The sequence below is a fragment of the Anomaloglossus baeobatrachus genome, chromosome 5 (genome assembly GCF_048569485.1).
Source record: "Anomaloglossus baeobatrachus isolate aAnoBae1 chromosome 5, aAnoBae1.hap1, whole genome shotgun sequence".
In the NCBI taxonomy this organism is placed as follows: Eukaryota; Metazoa; Chordata; class Amphibia; order Anura; family Aromobatidae; genus Anomaloglossus; species Anomaloglossus baeobatrachus.
The window spans coordinates 189,307,663-189,326,448 of NC_134357.1; the positions used below are offsets into that span (position 1 = coordinate 189,307,663).

Sequence of the window (18,786 nt, forward strand, 5' to 3'; positions counted from 1 at the left end):
AGCCTTGATGCTGCCCCTAAGAAATGGGCAGCACCCCTTTTCCCCAGTCCGAAAACAGGAACATGGCCAGATCACCCCGGCGGAAACGGGTACAGTGCAGCGCACCCGGCAGTTGTTAAAGGGCTGGACACCGGTCCTGGTGGTGACCGGACCCCAGCCTGCTCTGCTGCGGGTCCTACCTCCAATCTGCCTCTCCGAAGGCCAACGGAACAGGAAGGCATGTCAAGAGGGGGATAGGGCAACATTCATAAGCCCAAAAGTCCCTGGGCGGCCTGCAAGTCCATGAGCAGTCACTCACGCAACAGGGTTATCAACGGGGTTCAAAAACACAAGTCCCAACGGGGACGGGTCTTTTTTAGCCAAAACGGCTACCATTTTACTCCGCCTCAAACATCTCCAGCACGCAACAAGCCTGGTGGGAAAGGGCCATCCGGTATCCATTTCCCCGCATCGTGGGATGTACGTGGCCGTCGGAGCACTGCCATCAAGGAGACTTTCGTCTGCCTTTTCCAACCCTGAAACCGGCTCTGTATCGGGACCGGAGTCGCTGCTATCAGTCCACGCTCGGCTGGGCCTCACCTCCCTCTGGGCCAGGCGGGTTGCCGGGGCCATCTCTTTCTCTGCGGCCAGCGGGTTGTTGTCAGCTGTCATACCCTCCAGGCCGGCTGCTCCTTCAGCCACCCCGACCTTCGGGCCTTCCGGAGCTGACACTTCGGGCCCTGCCGCCATGGCCGAGGGCAGCGGGCCAGGCAGATCAGCAGTGGTAGTTCCCACGGGTGACGGCGGAGACCGTATAAAGGGCCAGGGGTAGACCGGGTCTCCCAGCCGCAGCGGCCGGTCCCTGCAGGACATGGAGGTGTGGGTCACTCACCAGCTCCTCTAACTCGGCCTCCATCTCGTGCACCCGGGCGATCGCAGCCAGCGCCTCCACCTCTGCGGTCCACCGCTCCATCAAGAGGCGTATCTGACTCTGGTGGCGCTGACAAATCTCCGGCGTCCTGGCGCGGGCTCTGGATCCTCGGGCTGCTCGGATCGGGCAGACATGCTGCTTCTGCACCGACGGGGTCCAGGAACGGAATGGATGCAGGGTCCTGGAGTCCCTGCCTTTTTATCTGCTCGGTTACATCAGGCAGCCTTCTCGCCCGCCTCCCCCTTGGTTTTCTCTTCGCACTCCTCCTTCGGGGGTGGGGCTTCACTTTCGCACCTTCAATGCTCGGAGAAGACGACTCGAGTGGGAAACGAGGTCCGGACTCGGTTTGTCGGTGACACGAGCGCCTCCGGACCGGGGGCCATGTCGCTCTGTTAAAGGGGAGGCAGTGGGTTGGTGGTGTGGGACGAGGCGCGCAGCCGGGGGAGGCCGCGCTGTCGCCCTACAGGTCGTGACGCCACCCACAGGTCGTGGTGACGGGATGTACCACCGCTGCGGCTGGAGTGATGGCAGGCTCGTCCGGGATCGGTGTTGCAGCCACAGCCAAGATGGTAGCCCCTCTGTGGGTAGGGGTGGTGTGTCCCGGGGCCCTGGCTTGGGGGGCTGCAAGCGCTGATGTTGTGGTCGGGGTGCAGGGTGCCGTGCCGCGGAGTAGTGTCGTGCCCGGATGGCATTGGTGTACTCACAATTAATTCACATTCAGAGTCACTTTTAAACCAAAGTTCAGATGTGGTCGGTTCCCGCGGCCGTCTGCTGATGTCCCCTGTGGGGTTGATGGTGGCCCCTTTTCCCGTGCACCTCTTGTTGTTGTGTGTCGGCTCCCCTGCCTGGGCAGTGGTAGCCTGCTCCCCGGCGTTGAGCTGCCGGAGGAGCCCTCGGTTGCCCGCTGGCACTGGCCCGTCGGGTGTTTGGCCCTTGGCGGTGGCGCTCACCCGGTCTCGGTGGGCTTTTGCCTTCTTTTGGGACTTTGGGTGTGGATGAACCCGTGAGGTCCAGCCAGCAATCAGTCAATTTGCCTAAACTCAGTGGCTTCTAAGCTAGGATAGGGTCTGAGTACCCGGTTTCTGGTGCTCCGGTACACGGTTGACTCCCCGGTTCAGGGCCGGCGGGCTCCAACCCAGACCCGGTCCCTATGGTTCCGCCGGTTGCTATACCGATACTCCTGCAGACGGCCACCACCGTCTGCCTGCCTGACGGTTCAAGGGTCCCAGGCTCCTACCCGGGTCCCTGACAGCTACTCCACTACCACTCACTGTCACTGTACAAACTCTTCTGCTTGAACTTCCTGCCTCAGGACAGTAGTCTCCTCGGTGAGCGTGTTTTTCCGCCTACTCCGCCCACCTGGTGTGCTCTACTGGCCCTGAGGGAGGCATCAGGTCTCCCTTTCGGGTGACGTGTATGTGACCTCACAGGGGGGGTGGGGGGGGGGGTTTATGTGATAGGTGTTATTACCTGTGACCCCTGGGGTCCAGAGTGTCACAGTACCACTGCTCTCAAGAAAGCTACACCACCTCTCCATTTCTGCTACACAATTTTTAAATGCAAAAAGTGCAGGCAATTCTTTGGGGCATAGTATCAGTGTCTGTGAAAGTCAGGGACCTACCACTGCTGTCAAGAAAGCTACACCACCTCTCCATTTCTGCTACACAATTTTTAACAGCAGGTAGTCCAGAAAATTCTTTGGGGCATAGTATCAGTGTCTGTGAAAGTCAGTGATGTACCACTGCTGTCAAGAAAGCTACATCACCTCTCCATTTCTGCTACACAATTTTTAGATGCAAAAAGTGCAGGCAATTCTTTGGGGCATAGTATCAGTGTCTGTGAAAGTCAGTGACGTACTACTGCTGTCAAGAAAGCTACACCAGGTAGTCCAGGAAATTGTTTGGGGCATAGTATCAGTGTCTCTGAAAGTCAGGGACGTACCACTGCTGTCAAGAAAGCTACACCACCTCTCCATTTCTGCTACACAATTTTTAAATGAAAAAAGTGCAGGCAATTCTTTGAGGCATAGTATCAGTGTCTGTGAAAGGCCATTTTCACACTTTGTTGAGCGGCATCTGTCACAATCCATTGTGTAACGCATGTGATGGATGCCTTGCAAATAGTGTGATAATAAAGGCAACGGATTCCAGTGAAATAATGCGTTGCATTAAGTTTTCTTTAGCCGAGAGAGAGCCTTTATCATCACTGCCCACATCCTGACACTAGCACCCACATCATCACAGCACACACCCTGACACTACCACCCACATCATCACCGCACACATCCTGAGACTACCGCCCCCATCATCACCGCACACGCCGGCACTACCGCACTCAGCATCACCGAAACATACAGAGGCACTACCTCAGTGATATCCTAGCTGACAGTGTAATTCACTTCAGTTGCTGCGTGGAGCTCACAGGAGCGGCGGTGTTCTACTGCCGCTCCTGTCAGCTTCATGTAGCAGTATAATATAATACATATACTCCGGCACACTGTAGAGAAATGCGAAGAAGAATCCAATATGATGCTCAAAAAAATGTCTTTATTATAAACATAGGATTGTCCGACGTTTCAACCCAATTCGGGTTTTCTTCAGGGACTAATGTACAATAACAGAAAAGGAAAAAATACTAGGTCACAATAATACACAAATGTTACACAATCACAATATGTATTACATACGAGGGGGAAGAGGGGGGGGGGGGGGGGGGGGGGGAAGGGGGTTCATCATGAAAACAGGATACAATTTATGAGCATTCCATAGAGAAGGTACATGAAAATCACCCATGAACTCAAAAAAATACATACAGCTGAAACAATCTTCCCAAACAGGGATCAATACAACATGTTTGTACCAATTCAGAGAACTGAAGGTTAAGACATACCTATGAAAGCTAGAACTAGATTTCTTAAACGAGCACCAAAACACGGTGGGTGAACCGACTAATGGTATCCGTAAAGGTACTAAAAGGTGAAACATGAAATGTTAGTGTTACAAATAATGATGAAAAAAAGAATACATAAGGTTATATCTAGGATATACCCAAATAGGACCAAATGGTAAGATCAAGACATCAGATCAAGTGGGTACTGTAATGAAGGAGAAACCTTCGCCGTTCTGGGGATTTAGATAAAGAAAACAACACATCCATTCACTATAGGTGTTTTTGGGTCGGGACCTGAAAGTCTATAAGTTCCAAGGGAGGGCGTACCTTACAGATGTGATAGGTGTATCAATCCCTCAGGGGTCATGAAGTAAAATAGTTCTAAAAAGTCATAAAGAGTATTGTGAAAAAAGTGTGGGAGAACGTATAAATCTTAATGATACAAAATACGTGAAAGCTTTCACATAATATATTTTCCATCAGAGAGAGCATACCTCATGGATGAAGTGAAAAAGGGGAGGGGGTCCAGGACCACATCAAGATCTGCCTGACTTATATGGGTGGATGGTTAGTACTGTGATCTACAAAATTTATAAAAACAGAATGTGTACCGAGATATCACAGAGATACAGGTAGATCAAAGATAAGATAAAGTTATATTACCTACAGACTAGGGAATGGGCTTCAAAATGGTTCTTCAGGAATTTGAAAAAACAGGGTGAAACACAACCAACCTCCTATAGCCAGTAGACCCGGACGGGTTATGCTGCATCCGTCCAAGATCCAAGGATCTATGTAAGCATGATAAACTGAAAAAAATATGTAGATATGTGGAACTGTGGTATAGATTATAGTATTTTTCCGACCAATATAGGAGACTCCATCCTACCTTGTATAGTAATGATATTTAGATGCAGGTGAGGCTGCCTTAGTGGTGTGGCAAGACTGTAGTATACATATGTGTCCGTTGTAGATGGGACGGAGGCTGTAGTGTATAGAGAAAGGGGTAAGACATGTGTAGTCATATATGTCAATGGACTAGGGGGCATAAAAGGTGGTAGACAATGACATACCTGACCTAATGTCGTCTGCGTATGAGGTGTAAATGGGAGCGGGCCAAAGGCTCTGTGGGGAGGAGAGGAAAGGGTTAAAAGCAAACGGAGGAAAGAAAATTGTAAGAAAGAGGACCAAGTAATTAAGTAAATAAGTAAGTAAGTAAATAAGGGTGAAGTCCAGAGCTATACGTAACATACCTTAATGGAAGGTGCAGATCTATGTCAGCCACGTGTAAGGCGCCAGACGCCATGTGTGCTGAGTGCTGGGTATTTATGCATAACCAGGAAGTCGAAGCTTCCAATGGAGGGCGGGCCATATGCATCACATGACTAGCTGACGTGCGCCGACGTGTGGACGTCATGAGCCGCGCACGCGCGGTCCAACGCCGCAATTGCAGCGTCGGTCCCGCGCATGCGCGGGAGACAAAGCCCACACGCCGGCGTGTGAAGGAGGTGGGTGTTGATGTGTCGGATATCCCGCGCACGCGCGGAGACATACTATACAGCGGCATCTCCACGCGTGCGCGGAAGACAGACACATTTAGAAGTAACGTAATATCCTACGCGCATGCGCGTAGGATCCCGTGGCCGGAGCGCGCATATCGGGGCCAGGCGCCATAATTGACGCCGTGCACCGAGAGCGCGCAGGGGACAGGAGACCCCGCGCATGCGCAGTGAGAAAGGACCATACAAACCGAGTGCAAGTGCTGGACATATTTCACGAGTGGCGCATGTGAGGAAGGTGCATTCAGAGGTTTTGGGTGACCTAAGGAAAAAGAAAATAAGTGTTAGAATTGCAAGAAATTAACCCTAATCATACTCCTGTGAATAAAGATTAAGAGGAAATTGTCATCAATCAATTTATTATGTTATATGTTATCAGGAAATACTTCTAACTGATCACATCATATTCCCGATTCAGCCCATGTGGTTCCAGAGTTCTTAAAGTGTGGATCCAGTATGCCTCACGTTGTTTCAGGACCCTTATCCTGTTGCCACCCCTCCTTATAGGGGGTATGTGTTCTAAGATCTGATATTTAAGTTGTGCTATTGTGTGTTTGAATGTAACAAAATGATGTGGAATAGGCAATAGGGTTTGTTGACAACGAATGGTGGATTTATGTTTATTAATGCGGTCTCGGACATGTTGGGTTGTCTCTCCAACATATCCGAGACCGCATGGGCACTTTATGAGATATACTACAAATGAAGAGTCACATGTTAAAAAGTCCCGAATGTGAAACACCTTACCGGTGTGTGGATGAGTAAATGTGTCTCCCCGGGTTAAATTATTGCATTGCAAACAATGCAGACAGGGAAAGTTGCCAACTTTAGGAGTCCCTAGAAAAGTTTGTCGTGACGTGCTGGTGGTAGACCCTATATCGGCCCGTACTAGATTGTCTCTAAGATTCTTCGGACGCTTGTGGCAAAACAACGGGAGTTGAGAGAACTCGGAAACAGAGGGATAGGCAGTTTGAAGTAATGGCCAGTGATGCGCAACAATACCTTTGATTAACGGTGAAAATGGATGGTATGTATTTACACACGCTACTCGAGGCTGTTTAGACCGGGTAGTATCCAATTGCGATGTGCGGTTATTTGCTATGTGAGCGGGATAACCTCTAGATATGAATTTTGAACCCATTTCCTGTAACCTCAATTCACGTTTTTCAGGATCTGAAACGATTCTTTCCACTCGCTTGTGTTGCGATATGGGAAGAGCCCTTTTGGTATGGGCTGGATGACAGCTGGTGAAATGAAGTAAACTGTTTCGGTCAGTGGCCTTTACAAAGAGGTCTGTCTCAATGTGGCCTTCAGGAGAAAGATATATCTGAGTATCAAGAAAGCTAATGGTATGGGGATCCTGATGTATAGTGAAATTGAGACCTGGTCTATAGGTGTTGAGCTGATGAAAGAACTCATCCAAGGTGGAGGAATCACCATGCCAAATCATGAAAATGTCATCAATGAATCTTTTCCATATCACTGAATGTTCCCTCCATAGTGAGTTCTTATATACGTGAAGGGCCTCAAAGTGTGCCATGTAAATATTAGCATATGGTGGTGCCATATTTGACCCCATCGCTGTGCCCCTGCATTGTAAATAGAATGTATCTTCAAACATGAAAAAATTGTTTCCCAATATTGTATGAATGAGGTCCATACAAAAGGAATGTTGCGCAGTGGTAAAAGTGTTTTGTAATTCAAGGAACCAGTCCACTGCCTGTATCCCATCAGCGTGTGCTATGCTCGTATACAAACTGTTGACATCTAGTGTGACCAGTAGACAATTGGACGGGATATTTGTGAGTGAACGTAAATGACCCAAAAAATCGGAGGTGTCTCTAAGGTAGGATGGTATGGTGGGAATCAACGGTGTTAAGATCCTATCCACGGTAATAGCTAGAGGTGACAACACTGAATCAGTGGACGCTACAATAGGGCGACCAGGTGGTGACTGAAAATTCTTATGAATTTTGGGCAGAGTGTAAAACACTGGTATAACGGGATCTGTTTTAATGAGAAAATCGGCCAATTTGTTATCTATACTTCTCTGTGATAAATGGTAATCAACTAAATCCTTAATTTTAGCTTGTATGTCTCTAGTAGGATCCGTAGAAATGGGTAGATATGTATGCCTGTCCTGCAGACATAGAGATGACGCTTAAATCCATTGAGAGGGGTGATTACAAAGTGAGGAGCAATGTCACACCAGAGGAACATAGGGCCATTCGTACACTCAGGGACAATACCCATATTATCATCAAACCAGCCGACAAGGGTGGAGCGATAGTAGTTCTTGACAAGACCTATTACATCTCTGAAATTCAAGGACAACTGCAGGACAGGCATACATATCTACCCATTTCTACGGATCCTACTAGAGACATACAAGCTAAAATTAAGGATTTAGTTGATTACCATTTATCACAGAGAAGTATAGATAACAAATTGGCCGATTTTCTCATTAAAACAGATCCCGTTATACCAGTGTTTTACACTCTGCCCAAAATAGTAACTAGCTAGGCTTTTTGTTGGTCGAACCGTTCTCGAACGTAACTCGAACTTCGAGCTATTAGCAAAAAGCTCGAGTTCATCGAACGTCTCGAACACCCCCCAAAATCACTCGAACATGAAATTGGCGAACCTCGAACATCGCTCATCTCTAGTTAACAGCAGCTCAGATTAGAGACCAGGTCAATGCCCCACATAGTTCTAGCAGCAGACATATCTCTAGAACAACTGTTAAGAGGAGACTTTGTGCAGCAGGCCTTCATGGTAAAATAGCTGCTAGGAAACCACTGCTAAGGACAGGCAACAAGCAGGATACACTTGTTTGGGCTAAAGAACACAAGGAATGGACATTAGACCAGTGGAAATCTGTGCTTTGGTCTGATGAGTCCAAATTTGAGATCTTTGGATCCAACCACCATGTCTTTGTGCAACACAGAAAAGGTGAACGGATGGACTCTACATGCCTTGTTCCCACCATGAAGCATGGAGGAGGAGGTGTGATGGTGTGGGGGTGCTTTGCTGGTGACACTGTTGGGGATTTATTCAAAATTGAAGGCATACTGAACCAGCATCTTACCACAGCATCTTGCAGTGGCATGCTATACCATCCGGTTTGCATTTAGTTGGACCATCATTTATTTTTCAACAGGACAATGACCCCAAACACACCTCCAGCCTGTGTAATGGCTATTTGACTAAGAAGGAGAGTGAAGGGGTGCTACGCCAGATGACCTGGCCTCCACAGTCACCAGACCTGAACCCAATCGAGATGGTTTGGGGGTGAGCTGGACCGCAGAGTGAAGGCAAAAGGGCCAACAAGTGCTAAGCATCTCTGGGAACTCATTCAAGACGGTTGGAAGACCATTTCCGGTGACTACCTCTTGAAGCTCATCAACAGAATGCCAAGAGTGTGCAAACAGTAATCAAAGCAAAAGTTGGCTACTTTGAAGAACCTATAATACAAGACATATTTTCAGTTGTTTCACACTTTTTTGTTAAGTATTTCATTCCACATGTGTTAATTCATAGTTTTGATGCCTTCAATGTGAATCTGCAATTTTCAGAGTCATGAAAATAAAGAAAACTCTTTGAATGACAAGGTGTGTCCAAATGTTTAGTCTTTACTGTATCTATCCCTCTGTCTATTATCTATCATGTATCTATCGAGAGAGAGAGAGAGAGATATGGATTCACAGATGATAACGGCAGACTGGCAGGTTCCAAACAGATACGGCCTGTAGCAATATGTATATACTGTATGGCCTCTAGGGGTCTCACTACATGTATGTGTTCACCACAAGCAAGTGGGAACTCGCTGGTACTGCAGACAGAGTGCAGGCAGCAGAGAGATGTAATGGCTGACAATACTACCTAATAAAGAGCCTGAAGATCTCCACTGAGTGTTATTCCTGAGAGACACAGAAAACAGAACATGGTGGCAGCTAGGCACAGAACCTTCATGTGACACCTGCAAATCCTCAGAGCTTGTGTGAGACTTGGACTGTACAGAACATCATAGCAACTGTGAGTACAGATTTCCTGTCATTATGCAAGATGGAGACTGGTCTGAAGCCCCCTCAGAAACTGGATGTCTCATCATGTAATCTATCCCAGACATGGAGACACTGGAAAGAGGAGTTTACGCTGTATGTGGATCTGACAGTGGCCCCCAGTGATGACAAACGTAAAGTAAAGCTTTTGTATTACTTAATTGGGGAAAAAGGCAGAGAACTAGCCCAGACCTTACTGCCAGACACAAACCACCTCGTCCTAGCAGATTGTGGAGGCATTTGATAAGCACTGTGACCCCAAGAGAAATGAGACTGTGGAGAGATACAAGTTTTTCACAAGACAGCAGGCGGATGGTGAAAATGTAGACAGATATGTGACAGAGCTGAGGACATTGGCTGCAACATGTGGCTTTGGGGAAATCAGAGATAGTCTCATAAGAGACAGAATTGTATGTGGCATTATGGACACTCGCCTCAGAGAAAGGTTACTCAGAGACGAAGAGCTGACCTTATGAGAGATCCATGCAAATCTGCAGGGTTGCAGAGCTGACAAAGCGCAGCCCGAAGATGATGGCAGGCACCAATGATAATAATGATGATGAAGTACATGCAGTATCTATGAAAGTAAAGACAAGACCAAGCTCCCCTATAAGCATAATCCACTGCAAATATTGTGATAAGAGACATGTGAGAGACAAGACCAAGTGTGCAGCATATGGCGAAACCTGCAGGTTATGTGGCAAGAAAAATCATGACTGTACTATTGTAGAGGCTTTCTTCTTGCTATGCACTAATCCCTTCATCCCACAGATTCCCCTTTGAATGAAGACATGACACCCGCTTGGATAATTTGGCCAAATCGGCCTTTATTACACAAACATGACATTAAATAAATACCTTTCTTTAAAGCGAGGAGGGTTCTTGGAGATCCAAAACCTTGCGGACGTTCCCATAAAATTGATAAACCATCCGGAGTTGTCCCCAGCCGCAAACGACCACAAAAGCGGGGACACCATGACCGGAAAACTATTTCCCTAACACCGACTCCCAGGGGACCCCACCCTGGAGAGCCCCAAAGTCTGCCAGGTAATTACCATTCCAAATAAAAGAAGGGTGGTTACCATCCACCTGATGTATAACCCCCCACCACCATTTTACCACCAACTCCAAGAACCCCACCTCACTACCGCCACCACGAGCATTACCTGAGACCTCATAATGCGAGTCACCCCACCAAACAAAGCGCTCGCTCCACCTTCCTGAACACCTGCTAACCACAGGTGCATCCACCGCACCGACCTGTCCGTTCCAAGCCAAGAAACTCTCCACTGCCCTATCCACCTTAATTTCAGTCCTGTCGATCCCCTCTATTGACCGAACCACCAGTAAGGTTTTGTAGGCACAATATCCGACCGCACCATCTTCACCTTTCGGGGAGGCAGAGCATAGCTGCAGTAAACCTTGGCAAATAACTCCAATTTAATCCCCCATAGGGGGATATCCCCACATAATTTTCACCCGTGTGCAACACCAGCACATCGGGGGCACGATCCAACCTTAAAACGGCGAAAATTCAGTGCTACCTTAGACCACTCATATCTGAAACCAGATCCAAAGCACTAGAACGTGATCTCTCAACCAACCCCGCTGGCACTCATTCCTCCGCTCATCTGCCAGCAGCCCCCCCCCCCCCACACAATTTAGGACAGTGACCCAATTATCCAACCAGTGGCGCACCGCCTAGGAGAATGTAGAAAACTTCACCTCAAATGGGGGAATTACTCACTGGTCTTGGCAGTGCCCACTGTTCCAAGCAATTAACCAGTCCAGTTAAGGGACTCATCCCGCAAATCCCTCAAAAATTGCACTAAACAGTTTAATGACATCAACCAGACATTGAAACTTACAACCAGAAGTGGTCCTGAGCCTTAAATTATTAACCTCAGACTCAGACCTTCCTTCAGCCGACACCCTACGTAACCAACACAGCAGTGCCCCTACCAAATCCTCCTCAGACTCTCCAGTGCCAAATTCCTGACTCCGATCCCCCGTTGCCTCACCAATCCGCCTCATATGCTAACCTAGTACACCCAGCAAAGGATACTGTAATGCATAATAAGCCTAGTGCCCAAATACCACCTCACAAAGCTCCTCCGGCCACTTGCAGCTGGTGGATTCTGCCTCTAGTGCCAGGCACCAAAAGCGATCCCACTACAATTGAAAAAGAGCATTAACGCTAATTTCCAAACACTTGGTGCCTGCACTGCCACTATCTACGTGCTAAAGCAAAAAAGGCGCCGTAACCCAAAGTGCCTCCATAGCCCCATTAACGGAGGAGAAACACCAAAAATTAGTTGCCAAAAACACCTGTTGACGCAACGAAAACTGATGTTTTTATTGCTGAAGTAGTCCCCCCACATGGAACTGGCCACTACCAAGAAAAAACTCCAACAAAATCCAATTCCTCGTAAAACACTGCCTCCACCCAAGATCGTGGCTCTATGTCCATCCCCCATTTGCCCTGCTGAAAGCTCTGACAACTAACCCAACCTGCCGCTACAGTAAAAGTTCACAATCAAAATAGACCACAAGCTCCAAAACCCTAACGACTATCCATTATAACTACCCAGGAAAATATATCCTGGCCCCCACTGCCAGGTCGTTGAAGAATTACTCCGGCAACCGTATACAAAGCGTGGGGGCCTTGCCCCCGCCATAGCCACCTTCTCACTACCCGAAAAATTTTGTCTATGGGCACATGCAAAAGCAAAGTAAAGCATGCCCAGCAACCACCAAAGGTCTGCCACTGCATTTGTTTGTACTTATTTATTTTTTAATATATAACCCGCTTTGCGCACTTCAGTGAGGAAAGACACACTTCCTTGTCCCGTAACCTGTACTCAATCCTCCCCTGCTCTCCATCCTCCTAGAATCAATGGAGATTCCCAAGATGTTCAGACAATTGCCAGGGCCCTTCTTTCTCTCTTGGTAAACTGCCGAACTATCCATGCCCTAGCCCTTAGCAAAGATGGCAAAAATGGAGAGCTGACCGCCCCATGTACAGGAAGTTTGTTTTTTTGAGGTAAGACTCATCATCAGCAACCTAGCCATACTGCAACCCCCCATTCTAGAAATGAACCAAACCCTTCCAATAGGCACAAGAAAATAGGGCAAACCATAAGTAAACACCAGACCACAAAATATGAACCATCCCAAAACAACCTAACAAATGCAAGCTGTCAGAACGCCCTGGCAACAAACGGCATGTCAGAAATGACAACTCCCAAGTGACCCGGAATTTATTCGGCTCCTTCTTTTGCACCACCCCTAATCGAAGAAAACCACCAGAACCAGAAATGGCAGAGATAAAACTGAACCGCCCAATACTTGCACGATACCTCGCGCCCAAATTATTATTATATTTTATATACATTTACTATTATTTTTATGATTCCAGAACCCACCGCAGCCTGAACGCTGGTATCTGAACGAGCCGTAAGGCCCCGTCACACACAGAGATAAATCCCCGGCAGATCCGTGGCCGCAGGGAAACCCCGGACACACCGCTCCATCTGTACACAGCCACAAACCTGGCACTGATTGTCCGCAATTTCACTGCGGCCACCGATCCGCTGCAGATCCATCCCCGTGTGCGAAAGGGCCCCCAGAGCTTTCTGATCTTGCTTTATGCAGTGTCACCCATCCTTCCACCGCCTGAACTGCCCATCCTTTCAACATCGGATGTGATCGCCACAAAACCAATGAACCTTCCTTGTAGCAGAACACCCCTGAACAATTCTCAGGCCCCCCCTCTTTTTTTTTTTTTGTGTGCCTGGATGCTTGCAGAATGGCAAACACCTGAGCCATTTAACAAAATCAAAAGTTTAACCACTCACCCTTCTCTGTCTGCCCTGACACCGCGACCCCCACCACAAGATGTGGCCTAACTTGATGACCAACCGGCAACCTGCCTCAATGCCCGACACCCAAAACAGAAACGGAGGACCCCATTGACCCGACCTTTGCCTGCTCCACACATTCCGGCAACTCCTTCCAAAACCCTAACATGCTGCAGACCCTACTAACTGACCCCACAGAGGCCCCCCAACATGCTAAAACTAAGACCGCCACCATTCCCCATGGGCCTGATGAAACACCCACCCAGGAAAATCGCACTAGATGAACACACACAGAACATAGAATTAAACTCACCAGGCTGCGTGGGGGCATGGAACCCACCAGCCGGAACACCCGATTCCAGCCGATGACTCTCCTCAGGATGTTGAGGCACTCAAGCCACTTAAGCAGCTTGCCCAGGGAGACCCCAGCAAGCCGCCGCGCTCAAACCTAGCGGGACCACCAGGGAGCGGACTACCTGTTGAACGACCTCCCAGGACGCGGATCATCCCCTCCTAGATGACGACCTCTTCCTCGACACGGACCTCATCCACGAAGACGAGCCCCTCCGTGCTGCTGACCTCCAACATAAAGGCGACCTCCATCGTGATGACGACAGCCTCCTCCTCAATGCTGACCTCTTTCCAGATGCCGATCCCTGCGCCGACCTCCTTCCCGATAACCATTGCCGAGCTGAAAACGACCTCCACGCTGACCTCCAGCCAGATGATGACCTCCGCACTGACCACCACACTGAAAACGACCTCCCCGCTGACCTCCAGCCAGATGATGACCTCCGCACTGACCACCTCACTGAAAACAACCTCCGCGCCGACCTCTGTCCCCGATGACGACCTCCGCGCCGACCTCTGTCCCCGATGACGACCTCCGCGCCGACCTCTGTCCCCGATGACGACCTCCGCGCCGACCTCTGTCCCCGATGACGACCTCCGCGCCGACCTCTGTCCCCGATGACGACCTCCGCGCCGACCTCTGTCCCCGATGACGACCTCCGCGCCGACCTCTGTCCCCGATGACGACCTCCGCGCCGACCTCTGTCCCCGATGACGACCTCCGCGCCGACCTCTGTCCCCGATGACGACCTCCGCGCCGACCTCTGCCCCCGATGACGACCTCCGCTCTGACCTTTTCCTCGATGTTGACCTTCGCTTTTCTGACCTCAAGCCTGAAGCCGCCCTCCGCGCTGACCTCTGTCTCTGAGTGTTTCTACGGATGTCCAGTTGCTGCCACCACAAGCAGTCCCCCCAACAGGTATATCACTGGGAAGGACCGCCGCCATCTTGTTGAAGCTCTGATCACTAGAGGCTTGAGGCAGAGCCTCGGTCACGTGATACACCGAGGCCCCGCCCACCTCCGCAGGTCCCGGCTGCCTTGTAAGATTCCTCCCCTGTTCCATCTGAAAGCACAGGATGGAGAGATGGACAGGGAGGGTCCCCGGGGAGGGGGCTCTTGCGGCACCACCGAGACCTCAGGAGCTGCTCCTGGTGGCAGACTGTCAGGCACCCTCGCCCTGCAAGCCCACTGGGGAAGTGGATCTTCTGCAGCACCCCCCACAGCCGAACCTCCCAATATCTCCAGCACCTGTTCTTTGATGCAGCTCCATCCACGCTGCTGGCAGCACCCTGCAGCTGCTCCAGAAGTTTTAAATCACCATGATCACAGTCACTGCAGGAGACAAGGTGAAAAGAGCTCAGGACCTTTTCTGCTGGCTTCACATGCTGTTCTGATAGTACCCACCCCTTCTACTGATCCTATATTCCCAACTGACCACCCCCAGCACTTAACCCAGCCCCTTAAACTTCTGACCCCCCACAGCCCAAGCTTTCTTTCCCTGCAACCAGTGTTAACCCCTCGTTGCCCTTCAAAGTCAGTCATGAGTCACTTTGCCCATGGCTCCGCTGTGGGCTCCGTTCAGACTTTTCTCAGCTGTCTGCAGGCTGGGAATAAGCAAACAGCATGGACAGGTCCGCACTGTGACACCAGACACTGAGAATGCAGAGGACATTACATGGCTACAGCTGCAACCTGCAACAGAGAATGTCAATGTAATCAGGCAGCCAGTAGTCAAGGATGCCAAGCAGCTCTATGCAACCTTCTTATTGGAGGAGAAGCCCATTAGATTTCAGCTGGATTGTGGAGCAAGCTGCAATGTAATTCCAAGTGCTCTGCTGAACAAGCAGGTTTCCATTGAGCCAACGGACAAGGTACTAGGGATGTACAACAAAAGTGTTCTGAAACCTATGGGGACATGTAAGCTCAAAATACGGAACCCATGTAACAGGAAAAGTTACAGAGCTGAATTTACCGTGCTGCATGGTGGGAACCATGTACCAATACTAGGAGTAAAAGCAGTGCAGGCAATGGACTTAATAAAAGTACAGTCTCAGAACATTATGTCTGTTGAAGTTTCCCAGGATATACCAAATCCCAAACTAAATGCAGAGTGCAATTTGGACTTTCAAAAAATAAAAATGGAGTATGCTGATTTATTTGAAGGTGATGGGTGTTTTGAAGGTAAATACAGGCTAGAAATTGATAGGCTGCACGGTTTTATCAGATTACCTACAAGAAGGGTGCCTGTAGCTTTAATGCAACCACTGAAAGTAGAGCTACAAGATTTACAGAAAAGAGGCATGATGGCACCAGTCCAGAAGAGTACAGATTGGATCAGCAGTTTGGTCATAGTGCAGAAACCATCAGGCAAGTTAAGAATATGCATTGATCCAAAGCCACTCAAGGCGCTGAAAAGAATTCATTACCTGATGCCAACATTGGATGATGTTCTCCCAGATCTATCAAAGGCTAAAATATTTTCTGTATGTGATGTCAAAAATGGATTCTGGCATGTGGAACTGACTGAAGAATCAAGTTTATTGACAACATTTTCTTCACCATTTGGACGCTATAAATGGCTGAGACTGCCCATGGGACTAAAACCTGCTCCGGAGATGTTCCAGCAGAAATTGATGCAGGCTTTGGAAGGACTTCCTGGAGTAAAAACAATAGCAGATGATATCCTTATAGTGGGAGAAGGTGAAGATATGGAATCTGCAATCAAGGATCATGATCAGAAGATGTTACAATTTTTGGACCGATGTAGAGCAAAACAAATAAAGCTGAACTTGGACAAATTCAAACTGAAAATGACAGAAGTTGCATATATTGGACATCTTCTGACCTCAAATGGTGTAAAAGTGGATCCAGAAAAGGTGAGAGCAATTCAAGATTTGCCAACCCCAACTGATGTGTGTGGAGTACAGCTATTTCTGGGCATGGTAAATTATCTCAAAATATATCAAATTTTGCAAGCATCTGTCAGATGTGTGAGCCACTGAGACAGCTAACCCACAAAGATGTGCTCTGGGAATGGACAGAAAACTGCTTTTCGGTCAGTAAAGAAGGCTATTGCAGATGCAGCAACCCTGAAGTATTTCGACCCAGATCGAGAAGTGGTCGTACAATGTGATGCTTCAGAAAAAGGCCTAGGAGCTACACTAATGCAGAACAAACAGCCAATCACGTTTGCAAGCAGAGCCCTAACAACAACAGAGCGGCGTTATGCTCAGATTGAGAAGGAGTTACTGGCTGTGGTATTTGGGATGGAGAAGTTTTACCAGTACACCTATTGTCGACGAGTAACAGTGCAGTCTGATCACAAGCCATTGGAGAGCTTTACAAAGAAACCACTACTAAATGCCCCAAAGAGACTACAGCGCATGCTGTTACGACTTCAGAAATATGATTTTGACATTTGTTACTGTGCAGGAAGAGACTTACTGATTGCAGATATTCTAAGCAGAGCATACCTACCTGTCACAAATGATGAGGAGAATGAAATTGAAACCATCAATATGTGTGACTACCTGGCAGTGTCAAAATACAAGTTTAGGCAAATACAGACTTGTACAGAGAAGGATAAAATTCTCCAGATCTTAAAGATTGTCATCTTGCAGGGCTGGCCAAAATACAAGCAGCATGTGCCTAAGGAAGTTTCTCCATTCTTCCACATAAGAGATGAACTGTCAGTGCAGCAAGGAATCATATTTAAAGCAGACAGAGCTGTTATACCTGATGCACTCAGAAGAGACATACTGGAAACACTGCGCTCTTCTCACTTAGGCAAGGAAGGATGTCTACGGCGAGCAAGAGAATCTATTTATTGGCCAGGAATGAATGACCACATTAAAAAATATATAGCACAATGTGAAATATGTGCATCCTGCAGTGATAAACAACAAAAGGAGTCATTGCAACCTCATGAAATTCCACAGAGGCCTTGGTCAAAAAATTGGAACAGATGTGTTCACATGGAATGACAAAAAATACCTGATTACAGTGGACTACTTATCTAACTTTTGGGAGATTGATTTGTTACAGGACACAAGGGCGAGAACAGTGATTAAAAAACTCAAGGCCCATTTTGCCAGGTATGGCATTCCGGATATCGTGTTCTCTGACAATGCTGCTCAGTTTACTTCAGAAGAGTTTAAAACTTTCTGCAAGAGATGGGCATTTGAACACCAGACGTCTTCTCCAAGATATCCACAGAGTAATGGCAAAGCAGAGTCCGCAGTAAAAATGGCCAAAAGACTCCTAAAAAAAGCAAAACAGGCAGGTACTGATGTATATCTGTCTATACTGGATCATAGAAACACACTCACCCAAGGCATAGACAGCAGTCCGGCACAGAGGCTCATGAGTAGACGTACAAAGACACTCATACCAACCGCTAGTCATCTGTTAAAGCCAAAGTTGGTGGGAAACATTAAAGCTCAACTAAAGAAAAATCAAGATAGGCAAGCTTTCTATTACAATAAATCTGCAAAGGATCTGCCAGATCTCCAGAGGAATGACAACATACGGCTGCAGCCAAGCAGAAAATATGACAAACACTGGCAAAAGGCAAAGGTTGTCCAGAAACTAGGACCTCGGTCCTACGAAATTGTAACAGAACACGGAAGAAGCCTAAGGAGAAAAAGGAGATATTTGAGGAAAACACAAGAACAAGATGATTCATGGCCTTTTGAACAATATCCTGATACCCAAGATAACGAGGCAGCAAGTCCAAGCCAAGTAACAACAGTGACTGCTGACCATCAGGGTGAGACTGTTAACCAGAGACAGGCAATATCAGAAGGCATATTACCAGAATCAGAACAACTACCAGAGGTAGACATTGACTCTTTTTATGTTACTAGGGTGGGCAGAATGATCAGAAAGCCTGCGCACCTCAAGGATTATATCTAACTGTATATATTGTAATTATCTTTTACTTGGTCAGATTAACTGTTGTTTGTTGTTTTATTAAGTTTGATTGTTCTTCCTGTTTAAAGAGAAAGGATGTAGCAATATGTATATACTGTATGGCCTCTAGGGGTCTCACTACATGTATGTGTTCACCACAAGCACGTGGGAACTCGCTGGTACTGCAGACAGAGTGCAGGCAGCAGAGAGATGTAATGGCTGACAATCCTACATAATAAAGAGC

The 18,786-nt window shown here is 48.0% G+C and overlaps 1 long non-coding RNA gene across 1 annotated transcript in view; it reads right to left on the minus strand.

The window, feature by feature from the left end:
- Positions 1-15,009, minus strand: part of LOC142309857 (uncharacterized) — a 43,918-nt gene extending 28,909 nt beyond the window's left edge. The window contains exon 1 of the long non-coding RNA XR_012754015.1: positions 14,880-15,009. This is a non-coding gene — a long non-coding RNA (uncharacterized LOC142309857). The remainder of the gene's footprint in view (positions 1-14,879) is intronic.
- Positions 15,010-18,786: the final 3,777 nt, after the last annotated feature.